The sequence below is a fragment of the Cnephaeus nilssonii genome, assembly GCF_951640355.1.
Source record: "Cnephaeus nilssonii genome assembly, contig: SCAFFOLD_99, whole genome shotgun sequence".
NCBI classification, from domain to species: Eukaryota; Metazoa; Chordata; class Mammalia; order Chiroptera; family Vespertilionidae; genus Cnephaeus; species Cnephaeus nilssonii.
Window position 1 is genome coordinate 54,949 of NW_027645425.1, and position 13,737 is coordinate 68,685.

Here is a 13,737-nt window from a genome sequence, read left to right on the forward strand (position 1 = left end):
AATTTTGTCCCTGGGAAATGTTGTTCAAACAGCTGAGAACCGAGTGTGGCACTGTTTACATTTATTTTTCCCGTCCAAAGGAGTTGGCGTTTTCAGGAAAAGGTTTTGGTGAAACACTGCAAAACTCATTTTCGTAGAGGTATAGAATAGTATGAAAGTATGGAGAACACTATGAAATCAAAATGGTAGTTGGGCTAGGGTCCCAAGTAGTGTATTTTGTGTTTGTTTGTTTGTTTTTTAATATATCTTATTGACTTTGTACGGAGAGGAAAGCAGAGGGACAGAGAGCTGGAAACATATCGACCAGCTGCCTCCTCCTGCAAACACCCCCTGCCGGGGATGTGCCCGCAACCAATGGACGTGCCCTTGACCGGAATCGAACCCGGGACCCTTCAGTCCGCAGACCGACGCTCTATCCACTGAGCCAAACCGCTTTCGGCTTCTCCGAGCGGCGTTTTAACGTGCCTTTAAAAAGCCGGTATGACACCCGTGTTAAAAGGAAAACTCTCAGAGCTCAAAACAACGGACCAGGGGGATGTGTCAGAGTGACTCTAGAACTCCTGGAATACGTTTTCGAACCCGAACATCTCTACTGAATTTTGAAATACTGAGAGTCTGTAACCAAAGCGCTGTGAAAGGTAGGGTAGACTTTCAAGTGGTAATAACGGTTAAAGTGCTGGTATATTTGTTATGAACGCTGTTTCACCAAATTGGAATTCACAACGAAGGAGCTTGAGACACTGGAAGAGAGAGACCCCAACTCGGGCTAATTCACAATGATAACCCAGGTTAATATCTAAGAAAGTGCTTCAGACGCTAGGAATACGTGGAGAAAGGGCCTTAATATCTGTAACGCACTGTTTCCTGACAAGGAAATCGTGCTCAAAGAACATAGAACCGAGTTGGATACTGGTTACATTTATAATTCAGGGCCATGAGTTGGCGTCTTTGAAAGAAGCCTGCTAAGGCCATGAAAGCGGAAGTGATGATGTCACCAAGGGGGGAGGGGCCACGTGGGCAGGTTCCATTGATCCCAGGTGATCATGCTTTGGCCAGGGGACCCGCTGGGAGTGACGATGTCACCGAGGTTCGTTGTGGTGTTCGGGTTAGAGACTTGGGGTTCTGGCTAGGGTTAGGGTTACGATAAGGGTTCGGGCTGGGTAGGGTTCAGGCTCAGGTTAGGCATAGGTTTAGGGTTGGGGTCAGAGGGTTAGGGACAGGGTTACGGTCACGGTGTAGTAACGTTGGCTATTCTCAACGAATGAGCTTCAATCACTGGACAAATTGGAGTGTAGCACTGCGGATTTACAACTCCAGACTAGGGAAATATTGAGAAACGTGCTTCACACACTAGGAACACATATTCCAATAGCCTGAATATCGGAACAGCACAATTTTGTCCCTGGGAAATGTTGTTCAAACAGCTGAGAACCGAGTGTGGCACTGTTTACATTTATTTTTCCCGTCCAAAGGAGTTGGCGTTTTCAGGAAAAGGTTTTGGTGAAACACTGCAAAACTCATTTTCGTAGAGGTATAGAATAGTATGAAAGTATGGAGAACACTATGAAATCAAAATGGTAGTTGGGCTAGGGTCCCAAGTAGTGTATTTTGTGTTTGTTTGTTTGTTTTATAATATATCTTATTGACTTTGTACGGAGAGGAAAGCAGAGGGACAGAGAGCTGGAAACATATCGACCAGCTGCCTCCTCCTGCAAACACCCCCTGCCGGGGATGTGCCCGCAACCAATGGACGTGCCCTTGACCGGAATCGAACCCGGGACCCTTCAGTCCGCAGACCGACGCTCTATCCACTGAGCCAAACCGCTTTCGGCTTCTCCGAGCGGCGTTTTAACGTGCCTTTAAAAAGCCGGTATGACACCCGTGTTAAAAGGAAAACTCTCAGAGCTCAAAACAACGGACCAGGGGGATGTGTCAGAGTGACTCTAGAACTCCTGGAATACGTTTTCGAACCCGAACATCTCTACTGAATTTTGAAATACTGAGAGTCTGTAACCAAAGCGCTGTGAAAGGTAGGGTAGACTTTCAAGTGGTAATAACGGTTAAAGTGCTGGTATATTTGTTATGAACGCTGTTTCACCAAATTGGAATTCACAACGAAGGAGCTTGAGACACTGGAAGAGAGAGACCCCAACTCGGGCTAATTCACAATGATAACCCAGGTTAATATCTAAGAAAGTGCTTCAGACGCTAGGAATACGTGGAGAAAGGGCCTTAATATCTGTAACGCACTGTTTCCTGACAAGGAAATCGTGCTCAAAGAACATAGAACCGAGTTGGATACTGGTTACATTTATAATTCAGGGCCATGAGTTGGCGTCTTTGAAAGAAGCCTGCTAAGGCCATGAAAGCGGAAGTGATGATGTCACCAAGGGGGGAGGGGCCACGTGGGCAGGTTCCATTGATCCCAGGTGATCATGCTTTGGCCAGGGGACCCGCTGGGAGTGACGATGTCACCGAGGTTCGTTGTGGTGTTCGGGTTAGAGACTTGGGGTTCTGGCTAGGGTTAGGGTTACGATAAGGGTTCGGGCTGGGTAGGGTTCAGGCTCAGGTTAGGCATAGGTTTAGGGTTGGGGTCAGAGGGTTAGGGACAGGGTTACGGTCACGGTGTAGTAACGTTGGCTATTCACAACGAATGAGCTTCAATCACTGGACAAATTGGAGTGTAGCACTGCGGATTTACAACTCCAGACTAGGGAAATATTGAGAAACGTGCTTCACACACTAGGAACACATATTCCAATAGCCTGAATATCGGAACAGCACAATTTTGTCCCTGGGAAATGTTGTTCAAACAGCTGAGAACCGAGTGTGGCACTGTTTACATTTATTTTTCCCGTCCAAAGGAGTTGGCGTTTTCAGGAAAAGGTTTTGGTGAAACACTGCAAAACTCATTTTCGTAGAGGTATAGAATAGTATGAAAGTATGGAGAACACTATGAAATCAAAATGGTAGTTGGGCTAGGGTCCCAAGTAGTGTATTTTGTGTTTGTTTGTTTGTTTTTTAATATATCTTATTGACTTTGTACGGAGAGGAAAGCAGAGGGACAGAGAGCTGGAAACATATCGACCAGCTGCCTCCTCCTGCAAACACCCCCTGCCGGGGATGTGCCCGCAACCAATGGACGTGCCCTTGACCGGAATCGAACCCGGGACCCTTCAGTCCGCAGACCGACGCTCTATCCACTGAGCCAAACCGCTTTCGGCTTCTCCGAGCGGCGTTTTAACGTGCCTTTAAAAAGCCGGTATGACACGCGTGTTAAAAGGAAAACTCTCAGAGCTCAAAACAACGGACCAGGGGGATGTGTCAGAGTGACTCTAGAACTCCTGGAATACGTTTTCGAACCCGAACATCTCTACTGAATTTTGAAATACTGAGAGTCTGTAACCAAAGCGCTGTGAAAGGTAGGGTAGACTTTCAAGTGGTAATAACGGTTAAAGTGCTGGTATATTTGTTATGAACGCTGTTTCACCAAATTGGAATTCACAACGAAGGAGCTTGAGACACTGGAAGAGAGAGACCCCAACTCGGGCTAATTCACAATGATAACCCAGGTTAATATCTAAGAAAGTGCTTCAGACGCTAGGAATACGTGGAGAAAGGGCCTTAATATCTGTAACGCACTGTTTCCTGACAAGGAAATCGTGCTCAAAGAACATAGAACCGAGTTGGATACTGGTTACATTTATAATTCAGGGCCATGAGTTGGCGTCTTTGAAAGAAGCCTGCTAAGGCCATGAAAGCGGAAGTGATGATGTCACCAAGGGGGGAGGGGCCACGTGGGCAGGTTCCATTGATCCCAGGTGATCATGCTTTGGCCAGGGGACCCGCTGGGAGTGACGATGTCACCGAGGTTCGTTGTGGTGTTCGGGTTAGAGACTTGGGGTTCTGGCTAGGGTTAGGGTTACGATAAGGGTTCGGGCTGGGTAGGGTTCAGGCTCAGGTTAGGCATAGGTTTAGGGTTGGGGTCAGAGGGTTAGGGACAGGGTTACGGTCACGGTGTAGTAACGTTGGCTATTCACAACGAATGAGCTTCAATCACTGGACAAATTGGAGTGTAGCACTGCGGATTTACAACTCCAGACTAGGGAAATATTGAGAAACGTGCTTCACACACTAGGAACACATATTCCAATAGCCTGAATATCGGAACAGCACAATTTTGTCCCTGGGAAATGTTGTTCAAACAGCTGAGAACCGAGTGTGGCACTGTTTACATTTATTTTTCCCGTCCAAAGGAGTTGGCGTTTTCAGGAAAAGGTTTTGGTGAAACACTGCAAAACTCATTTTCGTAGAGGTATAGAATAGTATGAAAGTATGGAGAACACTATGAAATCAAAATGGTAGTTGGGCTAGGGTCCCAAGTAGTGTATTTTGTGTTTGTTTGTTTGTTTTTTAATATATCTTATTGACTTTGTACGGAGAGGAAAGCAGAGGGACAGAGAGCTGGAAACATATCGACCAGCTGCCTCCTCCTGCAAACACCCCCTGCCGGGGATGTGCCCGCAACCAATGGACGTGCCCTTGACCGGAATCGAACCCGGGACCCTTCAGTCCGCAGACCGACGCTCTATCCACTGAGCCAAACCGCTTTCGGCTTCTCCGAGCGGCGTTTTAACGTGCCTTTAAAAAGCCGGTATGACACCCGTGTTAAAAGGAAAACTCTCAGAGCTCAAAACAACGGACCAGGGGGATGTGTCAGAGTGACTCTAGAACTCCTGGAATACGTTTTCGAACCCGAACATCTCTACTGAATTTTGAAATACTGAGAGTCTGTAACCAAAGCGCTGTGAAAGGTAGGGTAGACTTTCAAGTGGTAATAACGGTTAAAGTGCTGGTATATTTGTTATGAACGCTGTTTCACCAAATTGGAATTCACAACGAAGGAGCTTGAGACACTGGAAGAGAGAGACCCCACCTCGGGCTAATTCACAATGATAACCCAGGTTAATATCTAAGAAAGTGCTTCAGACGCTAGGAATACGTGGATAAAGGGCCTTAATATCTGTAACGCACTGTTTCCTGACAAGGAAATCGTGCTCAAAGAACATAGAACCGAGTTGGATACTGGTTACATTTATAATTCAGGGCCATGAGTTGGCGTCTTTGAAAGAAGCCTGCTAAGGCCATGAAAGCGGAAGTGATGATGTCACCAAGGGGGGAGGGGCCACGTGGGCAGGTTCCATTGATCCCAGGTGATCATGCTTTGGCCAGGGGACCCGCTGGGAGTGACGATGTCACCGAGGTTCGTTGTGGTGTTCGGGTTAGAGACTTGGGGTTCTGGCTAGGGTTAGGGTTACGATAAGGGTTCGGGCTGGGTAGGGTTCAGGCTCAGGTTAGGCATAGGTTTAGGGTTGGGGTCAGAGGGTTAGGGACAGGGTTACGGTCACGGTGTAGTAACGTTGGCTATTCTCAACGAATGAGCTTCAATCACTGGACAAATTGGAGTGTAGCACTGCGGATTTACAACTCCAGACTAGGGAAATATTGAGAAACGTGCTTCACACACTAGGAACACATATTCCAATAGCCTGAATATCGGAACAGCACAATTTTGTCCCTGGGAAATGTTGTTCAAACAGCTGAGAACCGAGTGTGGCACTGTTTACATTTATTTTTCCCGTCCAAAGGAGTTGGCGTTTTCAGGAAAAGGTTTTGGTGAAACACTGCAAAACTCATTTTCGTAGAGGTATAGAATAGTATGAAAGTATGGAGAACACTATGAAATCAAAATGGTAGTTGGGCTAGGGTCCCAAGTAGTGTATTTTGTGTTTGTTTGTTTGTTTTTTAATATATCTTATTGACTTTGTACGGAGAGGAAAGCAGAGGGACAGAGAGCTGGAAACATATCGACCAGCTGCCTCCTCCTGCAAACACCCCCTGCCGGGGATGTGCCCGCAACCAATGGACGTGCCCTTGACCGGAATCGAACCCGGGACCCTTCAGTCCGCAGACCGACGCTCTATCCACTGAGCCAAACCGCTTTCGGCTTCTCCGAGCGGCGTTTTAACGTGCCTTTAAAAAGCCGGTATGACACCCGTGTTAAAAGGAAAACTCTCAGAGCTCAAAACAACGGACCAGGGGGATGTGTCAGAGTGACTCTAGAACTCCTGGAATACGTTTTCGAACCCGAACATCTCTACTGAATTTTGAAATACTGAGAGTCTGTAACCAAAGCGCTGTGAAAGGTAGGGTAGACTTTCAAGTGGTAATAACGGTTAAAGTGCTGGTATATTTGTTATGAACGCTGTTTCACCAAATTGGAATTCACAACGAAGGAGCTTGAGACACTGGAAGAGAGAGACCCCACCTCGGGCTAATTCACAATGATAACCCAGGTTAATATCTAAGAAAGTGCTTCAGACGCTAGGAATACGTGGAGAAAGGGCCTTAATATCTGTAACGCACTGTTTCCTGACAAGGAAATCGTGCTCAAAGAACATAGAACCGAGTTGGATACTGGTTACATTTATAATTCAGGGCCATGAGTTGGCGTCTTTGAAAGAAGCCTGCTAAGGCCATGAAAGCGGAAGTGATGATGTCACCAAGGGGGGAGGGGCCACGTGGGCAGGTTCCATTGATCCCAGGTGATCATGCTTTGGCCAGGGGACCCGCTGGGAGTGACGATGTCACCGAGGTTCGTTGTGGTGTTCGGGTTAGAGACTTGGGGTTCTGGCTAGGGTTAGGGTTACGATAAGGGTTCGGGCTGGGTAGGGTTCAGGCTCAGGTTAGGCATAGGTTTAGGGTTGGGGTCAGAGGGTTAGGGACAGGGTTACGGTCACGGTGTAGTAACGTTGGCTATTCTCAACGAATGAGCTTCAATCACTGGACAAATTGGAGTGTAGCACTGCGGATTTACAACTCCAGACTAGGGAAATATTGAGAAACGTGCTTCACACACTAGGAACACATATTCCAATAGCCTGAATATCGGAACAGCACAATTTTGTCCCTGGGAAATGTTGTTCAAACAGCTGAGAACCGAGTGTGGCACTGTTTACATTTATTTTTCCCGTCCAAAGGAGTTGGCGTTTTCAGGAAAAGGTTTTGGTGAAACACTGCAAAACTCATTTTCGTAGAGGTATAGAATAGTATGAAAGTATGGAGAACACTATGAAATCAAAATGGTAGTTGGGCTAGGGTCCCAAGTAGTGTATTTTGTGTTTGTTTGTTTGTTTTTTAATATATCTTATTGACTTTGTACGGAGAGGAAAGCAGAGGGACAGAGAGCTGGAAACATATCGACCAGCTGCCTCCTCCTGCAAACACCCCCTGCCGGGGATGTGCCCGCAACCAATGGACGTGCCCTTGACCGGAATCGAACCCGGGACCCTTCAGTCCGCAGACCGACGCTCTATCCACTGAGCCAAACCGCTTTCGGCTTCTCCGAGCGGCGTTTTAACGTGCCTTTAAAAAGCCGGTATGACACCCGTGTTAAAAGGAAAACTCTCAGAGCTCAAAACAACGGACCAGGGGGATGTGTCAGAGTGACTCTAGAACTCCTGGAATACGTTTTCGAACCCGAACATCTCTACTGAATTTTGAAATACTGAGAGTCTGTAACCAAAGCGCTGTGAAAGGTAGGGTAGACTTTCAAGTGGTAATAACGGTTAAAGTGCTGGTATATTTGTTATGAACGCTGTTTCACCAAATTGGAATTCACAACGAAGGAGCTTGAGACACTGGAAGAGAGAGACCCCACCTCGGGCTAATTCACAATGATAACCCAGGTTAATATCTAAGAAAGTGCTTCAGACGCTAGGAATACGTGGAGAAAGGGCCTTAATATCTGTAACGCACTGTTTCCTGACAAGGAAATCGTGCTCAAAGAACATAGAACCGAGTTGGATACTGGTTACATTTATAATTCAGGGCCATGAGTTGGGGTCTTTGAAAGAAGCCTGCTAAGGCCATGAAAGCGGAAGTGATGATGTCACCAAGGGGGGAGGGGCCACGTGGGCAGGTTCCATTGATCCCAGGTGATCATGCTTTGGCCAGGGGACCCGCTGGGAGTGACGATGTCACCGAGGTTCGTTGTGGTGTTCGGGTTAGAGACTTGGGGTTCTGGCTAGGGTTAGGGTTACGATAAGGGTTCGGGCTGGGTAGGGTTCAGGCTCAGGTTAGGCATAGGTTTAGGGTTGGGGTCAGAGGGTTAGGGACAGGGTTACGGTCACGGTGTAGTAACGTTGGCTATTCACAACGAATGAGCTTCAATCACTGGACAAATTGGAGTGTAGCACTGCGGATTTACAACTCCAGACTAGGGAAATATTGAGAAACGTGCTTCACACACTAGGAACACATATTCCAATAGCCTGAATATCGGAACAGCACAATTTTGTCCCTGGGAAATGTTGTTCAAACAGCTGAGAACCGAGTGTGGCACTGTTTACATTTATTTTTCCCGTCCAAAGGAGTTGGCGTTTTCAGGAAAAGGTTTTGGTGAAACACTGCAAAACTCATTTTCGTAGAGGTATAGAATAGTATGAAAGTATGGAGAACACTATGAAATCAAAATGGTAGTTGGGCTAGGGTCCCAAGTAGTGTATTTTGTGTTTGTTTGTTTGTTTTTTAATATATCTTATTGACTTTGTACGGAGAGGAAAGCAGAGGGACAGAGAGCTGGAAACATATCGACCAGCTGCCTCCTCCTGCAAACACCCCCTGCCGGGGATGTGCCCGCAACCAATGGACGTGCCCTTGACCGGAATCGAACCCGGGACCCTTCAGTCCGCAGACCGACGCTCTATCCACTGAGCCAAACCGCTTTCGGCTTCTCCGAGCGGCGTTTTAACGTGCCTTTAAAAAGCCGGTATGACACCCGTGTTAAAAGGAAAACTCTCAGAGCTCAAAACAACGGACCAGGGGGATGTGTCAGAGTGACTCTAGAACTCCTGGAATACGTTTTCGAACCCGAACATCTCTACTGAATTTTGAAATACTGAGAGTCTGTAACCAAAGCGCTGTGAAAGGTAGGGTAGACTTTCAAGTGGTAATAACGGTTAAAGTGCTGGTATATTTGTTATGAACGCTGTTTCACCAAATTGGAATTCACAACGAAGGAGCTTGAGACACTGGAAGAGAGAGACCCCACCTCGGGCTAATTCACAATGATAACCCAGGTTAATATCTAAGAAAGTGCTTCAGACGCTAGGAATACGTGGAGAAAGGGCCTTAATATCTGTAACGCACTGTTTCCTGACAAGGAAATCGTGCTCAAAGAACATAGAACCGAGTTGGATACTGGTTACATTTATAATTCAGGGCCATGAGTTGGCGTCTTTGAAAGAAGCCTGCTAAGGCCATGAAAGCGGAAGTGATGATGTCACCAAGGGGGGAGGGGCCACGTGGGCAGGTTCCATTGATCCCAGGTGATCATGCTTTGGCCAGGGGACCCGCTGGGAGTGACGATGTCACCGAGGTTCGTTGTGGTGTTCGGGTTAGAGACTTGGGGTTCTGGCTAGGGTTAGGGTTACGATAAGGGTTCGGGCTGGGTAGGGTTCAGGCTCAGGTTAGGCATAGGTTTAGGGTTGGGGTCAGAGGGTTAGGGACAGGGTTACGGTCACGGTGTAGTAACGTTGGCTATTCACAACGAATGAGCTTCAATCACTGGACAAATTGGAGTGTAGCACTGCGGATTTACAACTCCAGACTAGGGAAATATTGAGAAACGTGCTTCACACACTAGGAACACATATTCCAATAGCCTGAATATCGGAACAGCACAATTTTGTCCCTGGGAAATGTTGTTCAAACAGCTGAGAACCGAGTGTGGCACTGTTTACATTTATTTTTCCCGTCCAAAGGAGTTGGCGTTTTCAGGAAAAGGTTTTGGTGAAACACTGCAAAACTCATTTTCGTAGAGGTATAGAATAGTATGAAAGTATGGAGAACACTATGAAATCAAAATGGTAGTTGGGCTAGGGTCCCAAGTAGTGTATTTTGTGTTTGTTTGTTTGTTTTTTAATATATCTTATTGACTTTGTACGGAGAGGAAAGCAGAGGGACAGAGAGCTGGAAACATATCGACCAGCTGCCTCCTCCTGCAAACACCCCCTGCCGGGGATGTGCCCGCAACCAATGGACGTGCCCTTGACCGGAATCGAACCCGGGACCCTTCAGTCCGCAGACCGACGCTCTATCCACTGAGCCAAACCGCTTTCGGCTTCTCCGAGCGGCGTTTTAACGTGCCTTTAAAAAGCCGGTATGACACCCGTGTTAAAAGGAAAACTCTCAGAGCTCAAAACAACGGACCAGGGGGATGTGTCAGAGTGACTCTAGAACTCCTGGAATACGTTTTCGAACCCGAACATCTCTACTGAATTTTGAAATACTGAGAGTCTGTAACCAAAGCGCTGTGAAAGGTAGGGTAGACTTTCAAGTGGTAATAACGGTTAAAGTGCTGGTATATTTGTTATGAACGCTGTTTCACCAAATTGGAATTCACAACGAAGGAGCTTGAGACACTGGAAGAGAGAGACCCCACCTCGGGCTAATTCACAATGATAACCCAGGTTAATATCTAAGAAAGTGCTTCAGACGCTAGGAATACGTGGAGAAAGGGCCTTAATATCTGTAACGCACTGTTTCCTGACAAGGAAATCGTGCTCAAAGAACATAGAACCGAGTTGGATACTGGTTACATTTATAATTCAGGGCCATGAGTTGGCGTCTTTGAAAGAAGCCTGCTAAGGCCATGAAAGCGGAAGTGATGATGTCACCAAGGGGGGAGGGGCCACGTGGGCAGGTTCCATTGATCCCAGGTGATCATGCTTTGGCCAGGGGACCCGCTGGGAGTGACGATGTCACCGAGGTTCGTTGTGGTGTTCGGGTTAGAGACTTGGGGTTCTGGCTAGGGTTAGGGTTACGATAAGGGTTCGGGCTGGGTAGGGTTCAGGCTCAGGTTAGGCATAGGTTTAGGGTTGGGGTCAGAGGGTTAGGGACAGGGTTACGGTCACGGTGTAGTAACGTTGGCTATTCACAACGAATGAGCTTCAATCACTGGACAAATTGGAGTGTAGCACTGCGGATTTACAACTCCAGACTAGGGAAATATTGAGAAACGTGCTTCACACACTAGGAACACATATTCCAATAGCCTGAATATCGGAACAGCACAATTTTGTCCCTGGGAAATGTTGTTCAAACAGCTGAGAACCGAGTGTGGCACTGTTTACATTTATTTTTCCCGTCCAAAGGAGTTGGCGTTTTCAGGAAAAGGTTTTGGTGAAACACTGCAAAACTCATTTTCGTAGAGGTATAGAATAGTATGAAAGTATGGAGAACACTATGAAATCAAAATGGTAGTTGGGCTAGGGTCCCAAGTAGTGTATTTTGTGTTTGTTTGTTTGTTTTTTAATATATCTTATTGACTTTGTACGGAGAGGAAAGCAGAGGGACAGAGAGCTGGAAACATATCGACCAGCTGCCTCCTCCTGCAAACACCCCCTGCCGGGGATGTGCCCGCAACCAATGGACGTGCCCTTGACCGGAATCGAACCCGGGACCCTTCAGTCCGCAGACCGACGCTCTATCCACTGAGCCAAACCGCTTTCGGCTTCTCCGAGCGGCGTTTTAACGTGCCTTTAAAAAGCCGGTATGACACCCGTGTTAAAAGGAAAACTCTCAGAGCTCAAAACAACGGACCAGGGGGATGTGTCAGAGTGACTCTAGAACTCCTGGAATACGTTTTCGAACCCGAACATCTCTACTGAATTTTGAAATACTGAGAGTCTGTAACCAAAGCGCTGTGAAAGGTAGGGTAGACTTTCAAGTGGTAATAACGGTTAAAGTGCTGGTATATTTGTTATGAACGCTGTTTCACCAAATTGGAATTCACAACGAAGGAGCTTGAGACACTGGAAGAGAGAGACCCCAACTCGGGCTAATTCACAATGATAACCCAGGTTAATATCTAAGAAAGTGCTTCAGACGCTAGGAATACGTGGAGAAAGGGCCTTAATATCTGTAACGCACTGTTTCCTGACAAGGAAATCGTGCTCAAAGAACATAGAACCGAGTTGGATACTGGTTACATTTATAATTCAGGGCCATGAGTTGGCGTCTTTGAAAGAAGCCTGCTAAGGCCATGAAAGCGGAAGTGATGATGTCACCAAGGGGGGAGGGGCCACGTGGGCAGGTTCCATTGATCCCAGGTGATCATGCTTTGGCCAGGGGACCCGCTGGGAGTGACGATGTCACCGAGGTTCGTTGTGGTGTTCGGGTTAGAGACTTGGGGTTCTGGCTAGGGTTAGGGTTACCATAAGGGTTCGGGCTGGGTAGGGTTCAGGCTCAGGTTAGGCATAGGTTTAGGGTTGGGGTCAGAGGGTTAGGGACAGGGTTACGGTCACGGTGTAGTAACGTTGGCTATTCTCAACGAATGAGCTTCAATCACTGGACAAATTGGAGTGTAGCACTGCGGATTTACAACTCCAGACTAGGGAAATATTGAGAAACGTGCTTCACACACTAGGAACACATATTCCAATAGCCTGAATATCGGAACAGCACAATTTTGTCCCTGGGAAATGTTGTTCAAACAGCTGAGAACCGAGTGTGGCACTGTTTACATTTATTTTTCCCGTCCAAAGGAGTTGGCGTTTTCAGGAAAAGGTTTTGGTGAAACACTGCAAAACTCATTTTCGTAGAGGTATAGAATAGTATGAAAGTATGGAGAACACTATGAAATCAAAATGGTAGTTGGGCTAGGGTCCCAAGTAGTGTATTTTGTGTTTGTTTGTTTGTTTTTTAATATATCTTATTGACTTTGTACGGAGAGGAAAGCAGAGGGACAGAGAGCTGGAAACATATCGACCAGCTGCCTCCTCCTGCAAACACCCCCTGCCGGGGATGTGCCCGCAACCAATGGACGTGCCCTTGACCGGAATCGAACCCGGGACCCTTCAGTCCGCAGACCGACGCTCTATCCACTGAGCCAAACCGCTTTCGGCTTCTCCGAGCGGCGTTTTCACGTGCCTTTAAAAAGCCGGTATGACACCCGTGTTAAAAGGAAAACTCTCAGAGCTCAAAACAACGGACCAGGGGGATGTGTCAGAGTGACTCTAGAACTCCTGGAATACGTTTTCGAACCCGAACATCTCTACTGAATTTTGAAATACTGAGAGTCTGTAACCAAAGCGCTGTGAAAGGTAGGGTAGACTTTCAAGTGGTAATAACGGTTAAAGTGCTGGTATATTTGTTATGAACGCTGTTTCACCAAATTGGAATTCACAACGAAGGAGCTTGAGACACTGGAAGAGAGAGACCCCAACTCGGGCTAATTCACAATGATAACCCAGGTTAATATCTAAGAAAGTGCTTCAGACGCTAGGAATACGTGGAGAAAGGGCCTTAATATCTGTAACGCACTGTTTCCTGACAAGGAAATCGTGCTCAAAGAACATAGAACCGAGTTGGATACTGGTTACATTTATAATTCAGGGCCATGAGTTGGCGTCTTTGAAAGAAGCCTGCTAAGGCCATGAAAGCGGAAGTGATGATGTCACCAAGGGGGGAGGGGCCACGTGGGCAGGTTCCATTGATCCCAGGTGATCATGCTTTGGCCAGGGGACCCGCTGGGAGTGACGATGTCACCGAGGTTCGTTGTGGTGTTCGGGTTAGAGACTTGGGGTTCTGGCTAGGGTTAGGGTTACCATAAGGGTTCGGGCTGGGTAGGGTTCAGGCTCAGGTTAGGCATAGGTTTAGGGTTGGGGTCAGAGG